This window comes from Camelus bactrianus, chromosome 7 (genome assembly GCF_048773025.1).
Source record: "Camelus bactrianus isolate YW-2024 breed Bactrian camel chromosome 7, ASM4877302v1, whole genome shotgun sequence".
Classification (NCBI taxonomy): Eukaryota; Metazoa; Chordata; class Mammalia; order Artiodactyla; family Camelidae; genus Camelus; species Camelus bactrianus.
This window is the reverse complement of record NC_133545.1, coordinates 84663325-84679369: the sequence shown is the minus strand read 5'-3', so window position 1 is coordinate 84679369 and position 16045 is coordinate 84663325. Positions and strand designations below refer to the sequence as shown.

At 48.3% G+C, this 16045-nt stretch overlaps 1 protein-coding gene across 6 annotated transcripts in view; it reads left to right on the top strand.

The window, feature by feature from the left end:
- The window catches only part of LOC141578200 (uncharacterized), a 76852-nt gene that overhangs the window by 43149 nt on the left and 17658 nt on the right, over positions 1-16045 (top strand). The window contains exon 1 of one of the 6 annotated variants that reach the window (XM_074367778.1): positions 1257-1593. The exons of 4 other annotated variants lie outside the window; for them this stretch is intronic. The gene's annotated coding sequence lies outside the window, so the exon portion shown is untranslated. Of the gene's footprint in view, positions 1-1256; positions 1594-8163; positions 8285-16045 lie in introns of those variants that run through there. One more of the 6 variants, XM_074367777.1, reaches the window with a different exon arrangement.

Sequence of the window (16045 nt, the reverse complement as noted above, 5' to 3'; positions counted from 1 at the left end):
AGAAAAGTGGGATAGAGATAGAGCTAGTATTTGAAGAAACAATATCTGAGAGTTTTCTTATCTCAGAGAAGTGGTCAAGCAAAACATTCAGAATCTCTATAAATCTCAAGGACAAAAAATAAAAGAAAAAAACATAAATGCATCATAGACGAGATGCTAAAATCAAAATCAAGGAGAAATTTTTAATAGTACCCAGAGGAGGAGAAAACACATCATTTTCAAAAGAACAATCATAAAACTCACGGGAAAGTTTTAATCTATTTTATATACAGTAGTTACTATTTGCACATCTCACACTTCTGTTCTTTAAGCCACCCAGTTTGCAGTGCTTTTTCTGGCAGCCCTAACAAAGTTGTAGAGACACTGAAAACTGTCTGGCGCTGTTTGAAGTGAACTAGGCCTTGGTGCTGCAGAAATAGCTCCACTTACATGAACTAATAAGTATGTGGGAAGAGGAGGCTGACAGGATCCAAAATCTAGGTGTAGAGCCTCAGCTGAGAGAGGCAGTCCAGACACGTTCTTTCAGGCTCATCCAGCTTCTCCATTTCTCATTCACTCACCTTCTCAGCCTCAGAACTCATCTTGGTTCTGCTTGCTTGCTTTGTTTGCTTGCTCGCTTTCTCTCTCTCTCTCTTCCTTCCTTCTCTTCTTCTTCTCTCTCTTCCTTCCTTCTTCTTCTTCTTTTTTTTTTTTTTTTTTTCTCATTAAGCCATGGAACACACCCGCCTCCCCGGACAGTTCAGGTGAGGTTTTCCATGGCCTTTCCCGGCTTTGGCCCCTCTATAACCTCATCTGCCATTTCCCGCTCCCCCATTTGCTATCTCTTGGAGTGCATCCACGGTAGTCTTTCCATTCTGTACACCTGCAATTCTCTGTCCCTTACACCCCGCACTTGGCTGGTTCCTTCTGACCCTTCAGATCTGGGCTTAAATGTCTCCACCTCGGAGCGTCCTCCTCTGATCATGCTACTGAGAGTTGTGAACTGCTTGCCTCCTTCTCCTCCACTTGCACTGGGCTATGACATCAGGAAAGAAGGAAAGGGCAGGCAGGAGATGATGTTGAGAGCGAAGGAAGAAAAAAGGGTGGGAAGAAAGAGGTTTCTCTGTAGCACAGGGAACTATATTCAATATTCTGTAATGGACCCACTCTTTCTTTCTCAAATCTCAGGGGACACTAGTTTACACACACGTGTCTCCTCCCTTAGCACGCAGCCCCGCCCCCGGGGCCACGGGAGCCAATCCGCGCTCGCGCGCACTCTGCGGCTCCGGCCCCGCCCCAGCGCCCTCCTCAGCGGCGCCCCTCCCTCCGCCCGCCCAACGGGCAGTTCGTCAGGCAGGCAGGCAGGCGGCAGTTGGTCGAGCTGACGGCGGCTCGTCAGGTCTCTCGAGCGCTGCTGGTCCTGCTCCCTTCCACAGCGGCGGCGGCGCGGTGTCTCCGGGAAGCGCGGCGCTGGCCGAGCGGCGGCCGCGGAGCTCAGTGCCCGGCGCGGCGGCGGCGGGCGCGCGCCCCGAGGCGGTCCGCGGGCAGGTGTGCGACGGGGGGCCGCGCTCCAGCAACCTGCTACGTCGGCGAGGGCTCCCACGGCGTCGTGTGGTGAGTGTCCGCGCCCCGGGTGCCGGCCGCGCCCGCCCGCGCGGGCCCCCGCCCGGTCTCTGCGGGCGCAACTGCGGCGTCGGCCCCGGCCGCGCGACCCCAACCCCAACCCCAACCCCGAGCCCGGCCCCGACCCCGGAGGGGCTGCCCCGCCGTCCGCGCGCCGGTGGTGTCGGGCGGGGCCGGGCCGCTCGGACTGGGGCGTTGCTCGCGGCGCTTCGCGGGAGGGCCCTGTCCTGGGCGGCCCTCGCGGGGAGTGGGGGAGGGGCCCGTGCGGGGAGGGTGGAGGCCGGGAACCCGGCACTCAGGGACCCCTAGGACGGGAACGGGCTCTCCTCACCTCCTTGTGCTGGCCGCGCGACCTTCCCTTGACGTCGAATTGTGAAGCCGCGAATTCCTTAAGATGCTCATGGCGGCGGCTCTGGTCTGGAAAGGGTTTCACAGCGGCATGTGTGCCCATCCCCTAAATCATCATCTTGTTTGCCCCCCTCGTGTGCGTTTACCGCAAACGGCTTTGGTTCAGCACCTTCCCTGCTGCCAGGGGTGCTCTCCTGCACAGGCTTTCTAAACCGCACGAAGCGGCACCAGTGTTGGTGTGGAATGTTTCAATCTTGAAGTTTTTAAATGGATTTTGGGGTGGTACTGTTGGCGTTTCAGGAAAGGTAAGTCAGCATCGCTGTGTTGATTTCTTCAGGAGTCGTTTGGAGTTGGGCCTAATTTGACTTTCCCCCCTTTTACCCCGCGTGAGCTCCAGTACTAGCATAAAGGCAGTCATGCGTTTTCGCACAATGACTGTGGACTTTCCCTGTTACTGCTTTAGTGCTCAGTGTGTATGCAGCCCTGATGGAGTTCTTGCAGAACCACGTGCGGGCTCCCTTGTCTGGCTCCAGATCCCTTAGAAGCGCTCGTGGAATGGGGGTGACGGTGTTGTTGTTTTATTAGAACGAGCTACACGTCGTATTTAGTGCTGGCAGAGTTGTGGAAGTGTAGGCTCCTTTACACCTAAACTTCTCCATGTGAGTGTGTCCTTTGTGTTAAATGAAGGAAGCAAACTATTTCTGAACACTTCGTGTCAGGTACTGTGCTAGGTACTGTTACCTCATGTTACCTGAACAGCCACCTTGCAGGGAGGGAAGGGCAGTGCTCTCTCTCTTTCAGAAGAGAAAGTGTTTCCAGGTGAAGCCAGTTCCTAAGGTCTCACAACTAAAGAGTCAGACTTGAGACTATAGACTGAGATCCGGTTTCTGAGGCCAGAGCCCTTTTCATTACTTCCTATTTTCCTTAATTAGTGTTATCAGTAAATTTGGAATTTTAGCGTATTTTACTCTTCCAAGCAAATTTATATCAGTAACGTCATTATTTCAGAAGTAGTCATAAGTTTAGAAATGTATAGAGGGAATGTTTTGCTAAGTATGCTGGCTCGGTACACAGTATAGTTAAAGTTGATTAAAAAAATAAAAGACTTGAATGTTTTCATTCTCTTAAGGAACAGAGTGCCTCACAGTATACAGTTGTGAAAATTCACTTTAACGCAGAGGCTTAGGAGCCATAGGAGAAATTAAATTAGGTCAGGCCTAAAGGAAATAAGGTCCTAGAAGGTAACGGAGAGATGTTACTGCCCACAGCATCTCGTCTCTGCCGTAGGTCAGATTCCTGTTCACGTGTTGGTAAGTGTGCAAGTCACCAGGTCTCATGGTGAGAGGCTGGGTATTGCCCATCCCGTCCTTGGGCCCTTTGACGAATGAACGCTTTTGAGAAGAGGCAGGCACATGAATAGTTTTGAAATTCTGGGAGAATCTAGATCACAAATGCTGTCAGTGACAGCAGGAGAAAACTGAGATGGGGAATCAGGCTACGTGACCTTCTAGAGGTGAAGTGATGTAGTGGCGTGGAAGATGGAGCTGTTAGAGTCAGTAACGGGCTCTTGTCAGAGGAGTGGTGGACTTTTGATCATGGCAGGTATGGGATGAAGCAAAGAATAATGAGGTCTTACAGGGTAAGAGGCTGAAGAGGAATTTGGATTGGGAGAGATTCTGAGCCAGGACCTGGTGACGTGGTATGGGGAAGGTTGTTAATTCCAAGGCTTCTAGCTTCGAGGCATGGTGGTGCCATTATTAGAGGAGGAATAGTGTAGGCAGAGGAAGTTTCTGAAGAAGAAATATTGAGTTCTGGTTTGGACTTGTTAATAAGTTCATGATGCTGGTTTATGAGGCCCTTTAGGCTGTATCTTGGAAATAAAAGGGATATAGCATCTAGATGAAAATTTGTGTAAGTGGTAGTCTGGTGTGGATGAACATAGATTTTTATTTGAGATCATTGGTTAGGTGAAATTGCATGCATATATCCTGTGTGTTTGTCTTTTTAGTAAGTAATCCATAGCATTCATTAGATTTTCAAAGGGTTCATTATTCCAGAGAGGTTAAGAACCAGTGAGACAGAACAGAAAGACCAAAGACGGAACCTTGGCAAGCAAGTAGTTTTAAGAGGTGGGAAAAGGAAGAGAAAGCTGAGGACTGGTGAGATGTGTAAGACTTGGGAAAAAAGGAAAAAATTGTATGAAAGAGAAGTGAAGCTGTATGTTTCATCACCTAATTAAGTATCTATGTTGGATAAATTCAGCTTGAAACATGTTCTGAATGTGATTGAGAGGTTGTGAGGTCATCTCCATAGTGATCCTAACTGAAGCCTTGAGAGGGGACAAGATGAGAAAAAAATGTGTGAGCTGAGCTGAAGGAATGCTTGACTTTAGGTGTCCATAGCAGGCAAGCTAGAGGAGGAGGAGGTGTGGTCGGAGACCAGAGACCTGGGAGTCCACATTGTCAGCGGAGCCGGGGGTCATAGTGGTCACTGGGGATTGGTTCTGAGGACTGTAGAGAGCACAGCGCAGCGAGAGGGCAAGCTGTTGGGTTTGTTGACGTTCAGCTCTCCTAAAAACATAGTTTTAATCAAAATTCCGTTGTGCTCACATTCCTGATGGTACTGTATCTGATCCTGTTAAGATGTCTGTGATGACGGCAGGCCAGTCAGAATGACTGTTTAGTCAGCGCTTTCCGTCACTTTTTTTTAAAAGCAGATATCAATTAGTCCTCTTACCCACACTGCAGGGGTGTTTCCTTTCAGTAAGTGGAAATTTGAGACACAGCGAAGTTACTTAATTTGCCCACAGATACGCAGCTAAGAAGTGGTAGAGCATCTCTGCTTGGTTCCTAAGTGATGCTCAACCAAAAATCAGTTGAGAAAATACATGCTTTCAATAGTAGAATATATCTATTGTCTGCTTTCTGTGTGATTTGCTTTGTTAGCCTTTTACAGAAACCTTTCATGCCAGGTCATTTACTTAGAATTCATTGAGCTCCAATTCCCTGCGAGGACTCAAGGGGGCGCCTGCCCTTCAGTAGTTCCTGCTGCAGACAGCGGGGTGCAGTTGGGCGGGAGCACGGAAGGGTGGGGTGGCATGGGGCCGCCTGTGTCTGGCTTCACAAACCTTGGCACTGGGTGTGGAAGTATGACTGGGAGTTTGCCTTGAGACATGCTCTCCAAGTAGAGCAGAACGCACATGCCAGGGCACAGAGGTCTAAGCGCGGCACATCCGGTCAGGGAAACCAGGAGTTGTCTGGGAAGTGGGGGTGTGGGTGGGCGCCTTGGGGAGAGGGCTGGAGGGGAGGCAGCTGGGATGGGTAGGATCAAGTTCTGAAGGTCTTTGTTTTCTAAGGACCCGGGACTTGAGTTGGTAGGTGAAAACCACTGAAGGATGCCCTTTGTCTGCTGGCTCCTCATCAAATTTTGTTTCCCTCATTGTCTCTCTTTGACTTCCTACCCTCTGTGCTTGTTCTCTCTTCTTTCTGGTTACGTAGGGGTACTCAGTGGGTGTGATTTTCCCCCCGTCTCCAGGGGCATTTTGACATGTATGTGGATTTTGGTTTGCTTTTTGTTGTTACATTGATTAGAGGTGTTAATGGCCTTCGGAGTGTATGTTGTGGAGGTGGACGTGCCCAATGACCCGCACGCAGCGCGCACACGGCAGTCAGCCCCTGCACCGGAGGAGCGTCCTGTTCAAATGCCAGTGGTGTTTCCCTCCAGCCCGTCTCCAAGAATGGCTGGGCCCTGGGCAGGTCCTGCCTCCCTCCGAGATTCATCTCCTCCATGACCTTGTCCTTAATACCCTCCATTCCTCCCTGGAATTTTGCTGGGTGTTGGTACCACCTGTTTGAAAGAGAGGACCAGCAGTACTATAAATCATCTACAGACGTTCCAGACCAGATTCCTAGTTGTGCTGGTTTAACTGTTAATGTAATTTTAATAAAGAAGTCTCTTGTATGGTTTTTGGAGCTCAAAGATGTGAGGAGACCATCTCACATGAGCAACGGAACATCCAGAGTTTCTGAACAGTTTTGAGTGCAAGTAAAATGCAAACAGAAGTCATTTTGATATTAGTAACATCGCTAATAATGTGCTTCTGGTGGTTGGCTATAATTGATAAGCCGTTCTGCTCAATTTAATTTGTATGTTCTCAGTTCTCAGGCATTAATACAAAGGTTGTTTTGAAAAACATCGAAGTTGAGTTTTCCGGGAACTCTGTATAGTTTATTCCTCACCTTGCTTGCGGTAATGTACCTAAGTAGAAAACAACCAAATTCCCCAACAGACGTCTCGAGGTACCCGACCCCAAGTCCAGCCTGCTCTGCCCGCCCCCCTGCCTGACCCTGAGATGCTCTTTCTTCCTTTTTGCTTCTCTTTTCTCTTTCACTTCTTAGGGCTCCCATACATCAGAAAGCCAACAGCATAGATGTTCTCCAAGTTCTCTCTCAGGTACACAGTCTTAGGGCAGGCTCTGGGCTCTGAAGCCGGCCGTGGCTGGTGGGAGCTGGGGGTGGGGTCTAGGGGTGAGATCTGCGTGGACCTCACTGTGACCAGCTGACCAGCGTTAGTTGCAAGCTTGCCTTAGGTGCTGTGGTTTCAGTCATTTTCATCCTCATCTTTGAGGTATTATTTTTTTACTTACAGATAAGGAAACTGGGCCTTAGGTAACTTGTCTAGAGTTGAGAGTCAGTAAATGTACAGCAGAACTGAGATTTGTCTAGACTTAAAACGTGTAATTTTTTGCCCCTGAACTACTGTAGACTTTCCTGTGCTACAGCGAGTTACCTGGAAACGTGCTTCCTGCAGCCTGGGTTCCTGAATGTGTTGGCACCAAAGTATAAAATGATGTTTGTCATGACCAGCTTGGGCCTGTTGTGGCGATGGAGGAGGGAGGAACCAGCAACTTGGAAGGGGTGAGGAAGGTAGGGTCAAAGCAGCTTCATTTTTATCAGAAGGGTGTTCATCATTCTCACTCCTTCTATGTCCTCCACCAGTTTCTTGATTTTGATCCATTTAGTAACGTTACTGTGTACGTGACTTACGTGCTAAGCAATAGGATTGAAGTGGTTTTTACACTTTGGTGTTTACAGTCTAACGGGAAAGCAATCACATTTACGAAATATGGTGAGGTGCAGAGTGCTCCCTTTTATACCCATAAAAAGTGGAGCAAAGTTTTTGCGCAGTAGTCCGGGAGGGTTTCCTGGAAGAAGTGCTGTTTAAGCTGGGACCTGGAGAATGACTTGGAGCTAGCTGAGTGAAAGGTAGGGAAGGGTGCTAAAGTGTTTCAGGCACGACTTGTAGAAAATGGGCTGTAGAAACTGAGGGGTTTGTGATTAAGATCCAGGGATGTTTCTCATGATGTTGCAGGGACAGGAAGAGCAGTTACAGTTTCAGGTATGGGTGTAACCAGGAACTAAAAATGACCAAGGCAGCGACTCCTCTCCCTGTTTACATTTACAAAATCTTGCATCCTGCATCTCTGCACAGCTTTTTTTTTTTTTTCTCTCTGTTCACTTTTACCACATCCCCATGCACTTGGCAGAAGAGCGCTGACCCTAGCTGCCCAGAGCACTCTGACTCCTGGGGCAGAGAATATGATCCAGCTTGGGCCAGTGTCCAGCACTGGTCTGGGCACCTGAGGCCCAGGTGGAGTCATGTAATAAGGATGGACCTCTCTAAGGTGGCACAGTGAGGTGGGGGTGGTCATGAGATGTCTCCCGCTGACCTCAGACTTACCCCAGTGCTGCTTCCCCTGCTCTTGTGCTGGGCTGAGGCCTGCTGTTCGGGGCTGGGGGCAGGAAGGAGGGGAGGGCAAAGTAGTTTAGGCAGGGGAGGGGCTTTAGGTTGCTTTTAGGGCTCTTCTGCCTTCCTGTCTCTGGCAGTATGGGGGTGGCAGTCAAACTGGGTGGCATTCTTTATAATTTATGTAATATTGGATACACATGTAACATGTGAGTTATGCAGCCTAACAGTAAACACCCGAGAACCCACCACACACTGACTTCAGAACAGATTATCTGGAAATTTTTTGCCGCTGTCCACGTGGGACAGGTCACGGTGCCCCTGTAAAACCCCCAACAAAACAAAGGTTGTTTCCTCTTCTACAACTTGTTATCTTTATAGGAGTGCAGAAGTGCTAACACCCTTAAAGGTCAGAGCTCCAAGAATAGGCTCTGCTGTCTATTTCAGGCTAAAGGCAACATTGTTTTACAAAAGGTGCAGAGCTGGCAAGACTAAGCCTAGAAAACAGGGCACAGGGTTAAAGGAAAAGGAACAGATCTAATATGAAGTCTGGTGTGTTCTTTTCTACTACAGTGCCTTTTGGTGAGAGGTAAGAGGATGTGTGTGGGTGGGTCCTCCTCTGCCCAAGGCTGGGGTTGGGGCAGGAGCCCTGCCAGGTTCACTGTAACTTGGACCTGATCTCCCACAAAGTAACAATTACAGGTGATTAAAATGACCTGTCAAAGTCCCTTCAATTGCCTGTAAACTATATGAGGGTGAGGAGGGCAGGGGAAGTCTCATTGGCCAGTCAGCAGTCTCTCGGGATGCAAGGGACCAGTGTCGTGGCAGGTTCCAAGGTGGCCAGGCCAGCACAGCTGCCTGCTTGGCTCTCCAGCTGTGGGCTCCTAACATGGGCACTTTTAAATCTCCCGTCCCTCTTCCCTCTGTCCCAGGGTGAATGAAGACGGTCCCTGAAGCCACCTGGGCTGAGCCCAGGCCAGGCACACAGCCTCATGCATACAGCCCCCACCGCCTGCTGTTTATCCCCCGGGCTCAGTTGCACCCCCCACCCCCTGCCACCGCTGCATATCCGTGTGCCCAGTGCTTCCACCCTAGGGGTTCTGATCACCATCTGGGCCATCAACCATCCAAGGCCCACAGGCCAGTGATGGGCAACCAGGGACCACCCTGACCCGCCATCTTAGACAAGCCACAGAGGGCCAGGATCATGGTGCTCAGGAATTGGAACCGCCTTCAGCCAGGCCAGCGGAGCCCTGTAGTGTCTGACACTAGCTGTACCGGATCCCTCGCTGGGGGCAGTCCTATAGTGACCGGAGCACGGACTTCCCTGCCCTACCCGGGGGTGAGGGGGGTCAGCTCCAGGTACGGGTGCACTTGGAGGGGGGGATCCCGCCGTGACGGGGGACAGTCTGTGGAGTGGGGTCTGGTCGGAGTGGAATTGACCAAGCTGACGGGGAGACAGTGGCCATTTTGGGATGTTGGGGGTCCTGGTGAGGCATGAGGGGTGAGCTTGGGGTGTGGGGGCCATACCTTAGTATCTAGCGGGCTGGGGAGTGGGGACCGGGACCTCAGTGTGAGAAGGAGCGCTCTGTCTTAGGGGTATGGTGGGAGGCTGGGCCTGGCTGGTGGTGGGGGGGACAGTAACAGGGTGGGAGGGCAGGGCGAGTGGAGCTGGGGGGTGTGGGCTGACCCGGGGCGAGTGGTGGTTCTGAGTTCCAGGACCTGGTCGATGCCAGAGTGGGGGCTTTGGTGATGGAGACCCGCCCCACCTGGCCCGACTCGCCAGGTCCTATACATCAGGAGCCCCAGCCAGAGGGTGCGGTCTGCCTGCTAGAGGAGGAGGAGCGCGCACGCGAGGATGCGGGAGCCCAGTCACAGCTTGTGGAAGCCAGGTGGGAGCCGAGCGCTCCTGGACCAGCTCCCGAGGAGGAAGGCGGCCCGGGGACTGGGCCGCCGCTTGCCGTCGCCTCCGCTGCCACCGCCGGGCAGGTGAAGGGGCGCTGGTGGGGGCGCGCAGGTCCGGGAGCCTGCGGGTGAGGCCTGGGATGCGCAACTGGGGAGGCGCCCAGGGAGGGGTGCGTGGGTGAGGCCTGGTCCGCGCGGCCCGTTAGGACCCTGAGGTGTGTGCGGGCCGCCGCGTTGGTTCATGGTGCCCCCTCCCCCCCCGTTAGTAATCTCTGAGCCCGCGTCTTCGCTGCTGGTTGAACTCGTGTTTGGGAAAGTAGAGCACCCCAGGGAGGTGGGAGGGCGCAGGACGGCCCCGGAGCACCTCCGACTGGCCCTCAGTTCGTGGCCTGTTTCCGGGAGGTGGGTGCGGTGCCGTCGTGGGGCCGCGGTGGAGTGTGGGCTGCCCCATGCGAGCCTCTGGATTTGTTCCCTATTGCCCCGCGGCCTGGGGCGGCCTGTGCTTCCCCATGATCGCGGGGTGCTCCTCTCGTGGTCAACCTGTTCCTGGGAGGTGACAGGGTGCTGTCAGGGTGCGGGGGCGGTGGCATCGGCGGCAGGGAGGGAGGGAGGTCTGCCTCTTGTATCTTGTTGATATGCTCCCGTCTTCCCAGCGTTCTGTCCTGGGGGCGGCCTCTTCCTGAGAGGCAGGTGCGGTGCGGTCAGTGTGGGAATGGCGGCAGCGACAGACGTAAATGGGAGCAAATCCCCGCGCTCGCACGAAGCAGCCCAGTGCTGCAGCCTCTGCCTCCGTCCCCCACTCTCCCTGACAGCACAGCACCCGCCTTCCAGGAGCAGGCCGACCTGTAACCCGAGTCCTGCGAACCCTGGGCAGCAGAGGTGGAGGCCAGGACAAGGCCGCAGGGGAGTTTGAAGCAAATCCACGGACTCGCATAGACAGACCCCTAAACCCGCCTCTGCCCCGCTGCCTGCCCTCCTCGCAGGAGCAGGCTGATCTCAGGACATACCTGGGGCAGCAGAGGCCGCCCTACCCCCGGCCCTGCCTCTGGGGAGATGGGGGCAAATCAACCCACTCTCCATGGGCAGCTCCCCTCTCCCGCCGCTGCCCCAGGTTTGCAGGACACTTGTTTCCAGGACAGTGGGCTCCTGGGAGGCAGGGGCGGTATGGTTACAGGGCGGCGGCAGGGAGGGGTGCTGTCCTCCCCCAGCAGCTGACTTTCTCCCATCTTTCCCGGGGCCTGTCCTGGGGACGGCCTCTGTGAGCACAGGTTCTCAGGGCGCATGTCTTCATACCAGCTTTCTGGGAGGAGGGCGCAGTGCAGTCAGGAGTCAGGGGGCAGCGTCAGCGTTGGGCAAGGACTTTCTGAGGACCCGGCTCTAGCCCAGGATAACTAACTCTCCTTTCTTATCTTGCTTCCTCAGTTGGTGGCTGTAACAGCTTTTCCATTATAGGTTATTTTCAGATACTGAACGTAGGTTTCTCTGCTATACAGAAGAAACTTTTTTTAAAATCAATTTTTATATGTAGTGGCTAACATTTGTAAATCTCAAAATCCCAAATTTATCCCTTCCCACCCCCTTCACATGATAACCATAAGATTGTTTACTAAGTCTGCAAGCCTGTTTCTGTTTTGTAGATAAGTTCTTAGTGTCTTTTTTTTTTTTTTTAGATTGCAGATGAGTGATATTATATGGTATTTTTCTTTCTCTTTCTGGCTCACTTCACTTTGAATGATGATCTGTAGGTTCATTCGTTGCTGCAAATGGCGTTATTTTATCCTTTTTATGGCAGAGTAGTATTCCATTGTATAAATACACCACAACTTCTTCATCCAGTCATCTGTTGCTTTATTGTGTTGGCTATTGTATATAGTGGTGCTATGAACACTGGGGTGCAGGTATTTTTTTTCACATTGTAGTACCCTTTAGATTTATACCAAGAAGTGGGATTGCTGGATCATAGGGTAAGTCTGTTTTTAGTATTTTGAGGAATTTCTGCAATGGTTACACCAAACTACATTCTGACCAGCAGTGTAAGAGGGTTCCCTTTTCTCCACACCCTCTGCATTTAGTTCATGAACTTTTGAGTGATGGCCATTCTGACTTTGTGAGCTGATACCTCATTGTAGTTTTGATTTGCATTTCTCTCATTAGTGATATTGAGCATTTTTTCATGTACCTATTGGCCGTTTGTAGTCTTCATTAGAGAAATGCTTGTTTAGATCTGCCCATTTTTGGACTGGGTTGTTTTTTGTTATTAAGTTTTATGAGGTGTTTATGTATTCTGGAAATTAAGCCTTCGTCAGTGGAATTATTTACAGATATGTTCTCCCATTCTGTAGGTTGTCATTTTGTTTTGCTGATGGTTTCCTTTGCTGTGCAAAAGCTTGTAAGTTCAGTTAGGTCCCGTGTGTTTAGTTTTGCTTTTACTTCTGTTGCTTGGGTAGACTGCCCTAGGAGAACATTGCTGAGATGTATGTCAGGTAATGTTTTGCCTATGTTTTCTTCTAAGGTTTATAGTGTGTTGTCTACATGTTTAAGTCTTAGCCATTTTGAATTTATTTTTGTGTATAGTGTGAAGGAATATTCTAACTTCATTAATTTACATGCAGCTGTCCAGTGTTCCCTACACTATTTTCTGAAGAGACTGTCTTTACTCCGTTGTATTTTCTTGCCTCCTTTGTCAAAGATTAATTGACCAAAAGTTTGTGGGTTTACTTCTGGGCTCTCTATTCTGTTCCGTTGATCGGTTTGTCTGTTTTTGTATCAATACCAGGCTGTTTTGGCTGTAGTTCTGTCGTATTGTCTGAAGTCTGGGAGGGTTATTCTTCCATCTTCATTCTTTTTCTTCCGTAATGCTTTGGTAATTCTGGGTCTTTTGTGATTCCATATAAATTTGAAGATAATTTGTTGTAATTCTGTGAAAAATGTCCTGGGTAATTTGATAGGGATCACATTAAATCTGTAGATTGGTTTGGGCAGTGTGGCCATTTGAACAGTATTAATTCTTCCAATGCAAGAACATGGGATATCTTTCCATTTCTTTAAGTCCTCTTTAATTTCCTTAGTCAGTGTTTTGTAGGTCTCCGCATATGTCTTTCACTTCCTTGGTCAGATTTATTCCTAAGTATTTTATGTTTTTGGATGTAGTTTTTAAAGGGATTATTACTTTCGTGCAAAGGAATGCCACTCATTTCTGCATGTTGATGCTGTGTCCTGCTACCTTGCTGAATTCTTTCATTAGCTCTTACAGTTTTTGTGGGGAACCTTTAGGGTTTTCTGTGTATAGTACCATGTCATCCGCATATAATGACACTTTTACCTCTTCTCTTCCACCTTGGATTAATGACACTTTTACCTCTTCTCTTACACCTTGGATCCCTTTTCTTTCTTTTTGTTGTCTAATTGCTATACTAGGACTTTTGATACTGTATTGAATAGAGCTGGTGAGAGAGGGCATCCTTGTCTTGTTCGAGATTTGAGCAGAAAGGCTTTCAGCTTTTCACTGTAGAGTATTACGCTGGCCATAGGTTTGCTATAAATAGCTTTTACTATGTTGAAATATGTTCCCTCTGTACCCACTTTGGCAGGACCATGGGCTCAGTGCAGTCAGGGGGCTGGGAGGATGGTAGCAGCAGTGGCAGCAGCGGCGGGAGGAGAGGGGCTGCCCCTTTTGAACCAGTCATTTGCTCCCATCTCCCCTGTGCCCTGGCCTGGGGGTGGCCTCTGCTGCCTCAGGTTCGCTGTAGGCATGTCCCCAGGTCAGCAAGCTCCCAGGAGGTGGGCATGGTGCAGTCAGGGAGGAGGGGGCAGCTGAGGGAGGGTGCCTGCCTTGGAGGAGCTGGCCTCTTTGCTCCAGTCTCCCTTGTGGCCTGGCTTGGGGGTGGCCTCTGCTGCCCCACGTTGCAGGACCACGTGTCCCAGTCTGCCTGCTCCTGGGAGGTGGGCAGGGTGCGGGGGCCACCTGACCGCTACCAGCTGACCACATCTCACCAGCCTCCAGTAAGCAAACTACGAAATGTGTGTCCCGCCACTGGGGGCAGCAAAGGCTGCCCACAAGCCAGGTGTTGGGGGACGGGAGCCTGGGGCAAATCCACCTGCTCAGTAGGGCAGCCACCCTCCCCCTGCCATTAGCTCTATATTCTTGCTTGATTTAAACATCTTGTCAATCTAGTGTATGTGTAATGATACATTATTTCATTATATTTTAAATTCACATATCCTTAATTACTAATGAGATTGGTGGCCTTGTTATATTTGTTGGCCATTTAAATTTCCTTTCTGTGATGTGCTGATTCAAGTCTCCTGCCCATTTTTCTGGTGGAATGTCTCTTGTCCTCATTGATCTGTAGGAGTTCTTTATGTACCTGGATATTAAGTCTTTCTGTCAGTCATTCCTGTTGCAAATATCGTCTCTGTGGCTTTTTTCTATGGTTCTTTTTAATAAAAGCTTTTTTTTTCCCCCAAGTAGTCAAAATAATTGTTTTGTTTCCATGTCAAAGGAGAAGTCCTCCTTTATTATCTAGAAGTTTTTTTTTTTTCATCTTTAATTCTTAGATCCATCTGAAAGTAGCTTTTGTATATAGTTTGAGGTGGAGGTCCATCTAATTTTTGGAAATATGGACGCCTGGTTCTCCCAGCAGCAGTTGTGTTGAAAGATTGCCTTTTCCCATGCTCAGCAGTGCGGCCTTACCATGAGTGTATCAAGGGTCTACATGCTTGGTCAGTTTTTCTGGGCCCTGTTATATTTGATTGATCTTCGTCTCTACATCGGTACCACACTGTCCTAAATATTGTTGCTTTATTATAAGTCTTGATATCTTTAGGAGAGTATTGGCTATTCTTGACCTTTGATACTTCCAAACACATTTTGGAATCAGCTTGTCAAGTTCACCCCAAAAACTGTTTTAACCTTACAATTCTGTTAGGGATTGCATTGAATGTGTCATTCAATTTCAATTTAAATTGACATCTTCACATTGTGAGTCTCCTATTCAGTGACCACTTAGCATAACCCTTTGTTCAGTTATCTTTCTATAAAGTTGTATAATTTTCTCTATAAAGATTTTTCATCTCTAGATTGTTAGGTTTACTGTCACAACTTTATATTTTTAGCACAATAGTGCTATTGTTAATATTTAATAAATTTTTATTTCTAATATGTGTGGTATTTACTATAAATTTTATTATGGAAGTCCTCTATTTCTAGTATGCTAACTTTTTCTCGAGTAAATTTTATTACCTTTTTCTCGCTTATATTTTTGTTGTAAATTTTATGTGTTGAACTCTGGGTAACTGTAACTTGATCTTTTTTTTATATATTTTGGATTTTGATTTTATTTAGGATGTTTGTATCTGTTCACGATTAAGATGGATCTGTAATTTTCCTTTTCTTTCTTACCTTCTGTTGGATTTAGGTATCAGAACTTTGTTAGCCTTATACAGTGAGCTGAAGAAGTTTTTTCTCTTCTATTCTTCGTAAGAGATTTAATGTTGGAAATACTCCTTCCTTACATGATTGCTAGGACTTAACCAGTGAAGCTGTTTGGGCCGAGAGTGTTCCATGTGGGAAGATTTTTGACTGTTTATTCAATTTCTTTAGTGGTTAAAAATCAACGCAGGTTTTCCATTTCTTACATCAGTTTAGTAAATTATATTTTTCTAGGAATTTACCCGTTTTGTTTAAATTTTCAAATTCTGAACACAAATTAATTCATAATAGTTTCTTTTTAATGTCTGAAGATCAGTAGTATCATTTTTTTCATTTGTGATATTACCTTCTCTGTTCTGAGGTGTATTGCATAAAAGTGGTGTAAACTACAGTTATTTTTGTTCAGCTAATTATTATCCATCTGCAGATACTATCACAAAATTACTATTTATGTCATACATTTTGCTGCCACAGTAACTTATCGTATTCTTATTTGACAATATAATATGTTGATCTGTAGCCAATCTTTGCATTTTAGGAATAGAACATGCAATTGAAAAGGTGCAATAGGGTCACAGAAACCAAGTATGCAGAGAGTTTCAAGAAGAAAAGGAGAGCCAGTGGTATGTAGGAAAGTTCAACGGGAGGGCAGATTGAAAGTCTTCGATTAGACAGAAATAGGCCTTACGAAGAGTGGTCAGCCTCTTCGAGTTAGGACCTTTAGTTTCTTAAGACACTTCTGATTTCAAAGTCCACCAGGCATCAGAAGTAAAATTTCAGAATTCTTAGTCAGAGAAATCACAACTCTATTCTTTTTTTCATTTCTTTGAAGTTACTGCTTTGCTATCAAGGGTGAAATTCCCTGAAGGGGAATTTGGGGAGGTGTGTTTTCCTTTTCATCCTGTAGAAGTCATCGCCTAAATCCTGAATTTTTAGTTCTTTGATTTTCTAAGAATTCTGAATTATGTTTTATATCAAAATCTAATTTTTTTGAATGGTACTTGTAGAGTTTTG